General features: G+C 41.0%; 1 long non-coding RNA gene across 1 annotated transcript in view; it reads left to right on the plus strand.

The window, feature by feature from the left end:
• Positions 1–2,947: 2,947 nt before the first annotated feature.
• LOC118168747 overlaps positions 2,948–3,922 on the plus strand; it is an 18,930-nt gene continuing 17,955 nt past the window's right edge. The window contains exon 1 of the long non-coding RNA XR_004751770.1: positions 2,948–3,092. This is a non-coding gene — a long non-coding RNA (uncharacterized LOC118168747). The remainder of the gene's footprint in view (positions 3,093–3,922) is intronic.

The raw sequence follows: 3,922 nt of genomic DNA on the forward strand, positions 1-3,922 counted from the left end.
TCAAGTAGTTTAATTATTATAATTCTAGTCCTCCATAAAATCAGTTTTATGGCCAGTGACTTAAAATAATGTCATGGAAACAAATAGATACACTAAAATCAGGCAGATATTCAGTTATGTTTGTGCTGTGCATACAGTAGTACAGAAGATAACAATGTAAGACATCAGTTTGAATCTTGAAATATTATTTTCTCATGTATGGCATAAGGAGAAAATGCTTCATGCTGCTTTATAATGCAGTAATGAAATAAACTGAAGTTGGAGAGGGTGTGTTTGTGTGTACAACCAAGTTTATCCTACGATATGCATCTTTATGTATTATGTATTCAGTTTTCTCACATTTTTCTCAGTGGACAAATATTGTGCTGTAGTTCTCAGCATACCTGAGAAAAACATTCCAGCAAATTGCATTACTTGTCTATACAGATAGCATGAGGAGCACAAAACAGGCAAGGAGAGTCTTCATCATGTAAAGCCTTTTTTGATTTCCTCCCCCCCTCCTCCCCCCCCCCCCCCCCCCAATCTTCTGTAACAACATAAAAGATACTGTTATGACAAGTACTCTGGTAGTTCGTTCTTTCATTTATAATTTAACCACAGCCTATATAACCTAATCAGAAAAATGTGGAGCATGATTAGTACAACAATTGAATACAGTTGGGCTTCTTGAGCAACTCAAAGAACAATACAAAAGAAAGCAAAAAGAAAGAGGGGGGAAGAAAGGCGAGGAAAAGCATCGCAGGCATATCAGAAAATATGTGGTATTTCTTTAATATTTCATTTTAAACTACCTAATTGTGTTTTTAAGCTTCGGTTCCTGTAATTTTGCAAGACGAGGCATTCCAGTGAGAAAACATATGGTAAGGGATTTTTAAACCACATAGCTAGAGTGCATCATAGACTTATCTGCTGCTTTAGTGTCACAAAAATCCACCACTGAATTTATCCAGTCACCCATTAAAGAAAGAAAAGAATTAAAGGAAAAGGAGTTTAAAAATCCCCAAATGCTACAAAAACTACTGGAAAGTGACACGGGGTTCAATCCACGAGCGAGGTGGATCTTCGGGGCTTCTCGGGAAGGAGAAGCGGCAATGAGCTCTCTCAGGGCTGCTGGTTATTTTGGGATACTGCGTAGTAAATATTGCACTCGGTTGTGACAAACTGTCATTAGCAACAACTTGTAACGTCGGCTTGGCTAAAATGACTTTCAATGAATCTCGTGCCTTGACTGGAGGTGAACTTGGGCTTGGGGCTCCTCTGGAAGCAACGGGAGCGTGGGCCAGTGGCACAGCCGGTGCCATGCGGGTTTCCAGCTGAATCAGCACCACTTCCAGAGGGGATGTCGAGGCACAATAGCGATGAACTTCGATATCTGCACCCAGCTGGGAGAGCTGGGCCAGTGCTTGGAGCTGCTGGGCCAGCACTGGCCACCAGCATCCTCCCACCGGTGTCCTCCTGCCGCGCATCACAGGTCCCCTGCACGGGGCCCACGGGGAGAGGAGGACCAGGCACGACAACAGGCAACATCCCCAGCGGTGTCATTTCCACCAGCGCCAGAGCAGATTGCCAGGGCTTGGCACTAGCATAAAGTGTTAGGATTCGGTGGGAAGAGGAGTTAAAAGGAACTTTTGAACGCCGGTGGTGAACTCTTGGTGTGAGAAAAGGGGACTGCTGCAGCAGAGCTGCCTGGCGATGCCATTTATCAGGGCTGAGCACAGCTTATAATCAGCGCAAGGCATCGGGGAGCTTGCAGTTATTTGTTCAGAAATGCTGGAAACACGAACTAGCCTCCTGAAAACCTTTCCTTCCCACATGCACAAGAAGCAGTGTCACTGCTTACACAGCTGTGCAAGCTCCTGCCTCCTCGTCCTGCTATTATCTAAATTTACCTGGAATTGGTCTTTCCTTTTTCACTGCTTATCTTGCTTTTAATAGACAAACTCTTAACCCCTTGCACTTAAAGGATTCCCCCAAGGTTGTGCACTTTTTTTCCACTGGGAGCTCCTAAGTGTAAGGAGTGAGAAAAGTGTAAGGTGTTAATCTTGATAATTAGTGCACAAAACCAATTAGAGGTCCAAAAAACCTTAAGGCACAGAAAGTGATTTTTTGTTTATTTGCTTACCTTATTAAGTTAAATATCTGTCTGAATTAATCACTAATGAATGTGAAGAAGGCTCAATAGCACTGGCTTAATGAACAGCAGTGTCAAATGCATTTTACAGGGCACCAAATCACTGGGTATAGTAAGCCAAGTTGCTATTCAAAATTACTTTTCTGCCCAATTTTCTGTTTGCAAAGCAGTCAATTATTTACATTTATTGCGCTTATTTAAGTACTTAAATAGTATGAATGGAGTACAGGCACATTTTAAAAATATAGAATCATTACACAACCCTGCTGCTGGAAATTCATGTCGTTTTTCCCCTAAAGGCTGCCTTCCCCCCCGGCCAAGCTTTCTTTTACAACAATTCTTGCAACACCCCATTATTAGATGAAACATTATTATTTTTTTCTCTGCAATTTATTATTTTGCATGCTTTCAGACAAGTGCTGTAGGACTTAAATTATGCACATCAGGAACAGTCCCTCTCACACTTGCATAGTGGCTTGAGCAAAGTTCTTAGGTTTTGTGGATAAAACTAAGCAGTATTTCACTGCAACAACTGTATTTTCACTTTCTTTCCATCTATTATTCACATCGTAAACATCTGCATTGTAAATGTCAGATGTACTAATTGTCATGTCTCTGGCTCTGGGTATTAAGCCCTACTCTTTTAAATTAAAAGCAATACATATATATCTTTTTTTTTTTTTTTCTATTAATATATCAAAATGCATGTCCCTTTATTTTTTGAGCAGGCACCGGGGCTTTCGCAGCTATCTCTTACGCTGTATTTTTTTACGCTTTGGAAAAGCCTTCGTGAAATCTTTTCCTGCTGCAGATTTTGGCTGCACGGACACACAGGAGGAAGGTGAGCTGATTCATCAGCCCCGCGTTAGAGGCACATAATGGAATATAATGGAAGGGGAAAGACTAATAGCAGAGGAGCAGAAAAGGTGGAAACCCACAGCTTTCTAGGATCTCCTTAAAGGTGATTTTTTTTTTCTTCCCATTTTTTATTGCAGCCTACAGAACAATCGAGGAAATGTTTTGTGGTAAATACGTAGCCAAATGTTTGCAAGGAGAAAAACTTTGTTCGTTTTTCTGAGCGTTCAGATGCTTTGTAAGAGCACACAAGCTGCATGAAATCTCGTGCACATAACCTAGCGTGGCTACACACGGATTCTGACTTTGTGTGTTAGTCCTTTCCTACCTTGCCTTAATAAAATAAGCAGTAATAACCCTTTGAAAGATATGTTGTGGGAACATTTAAAGGGGGAGAAATTGCAAACTGCATCCTGCAGATTTAACTATTTCAGTGGTTTGTTCTAAATGCTAGTAATGCAACATTAATGTTAAAAAGTCCCATGCTATTCATAAGAGATTATACAGGAGTAAACATTACAATGGCCGTAACGATCTAATTAAAAGAATCAGGCGCACTTGGAAGAATCCCGCTTAAAAATAAAAATAATAGTAAAATCGATGGCACAGCCCCCGGTCCGGAATGGGACGGAGCACTGGGCTGTGATCAGACACAGCCTATCTCGTACATATCTAAAGTCCTCTGGTCTTTGTTACTTAATGCGATGCAGAAGATCAAAGATCCGTACAGTATGTGCCGGGGTGTTGCTGCAGTCCCTGTCACACGTTAAGGGGGTTGGTGCGGTGCTTTTTTTATTAATATTATTATTATTGTTGCTTCTTTTTCTGCTTTTTGCTTTCATCCCCCAAAATACAAAATCTGAGATTTTTAAAAGAATAATAGTATTAGTAATTATTTTGATAAAATGAGAGGGAGGAGAGCGCTGGAAGTCCCCC

The sequence above is a fragment of the Oxyura jamaicensis genome, chromosome 6 (assembly GCF_011077185.1).
Source record: "Oxyura jamaicensis isolate SHBP4307 breed ruddy duck chromosome 6, BPBGC_Ojam_1.0, whole genome shotgun sequence".
NCBI lineage: Eukaryota > Metazoa > Chordata > Aves > Anseriformes > Anatidae > Oxyura > Oxyura jamaicensis.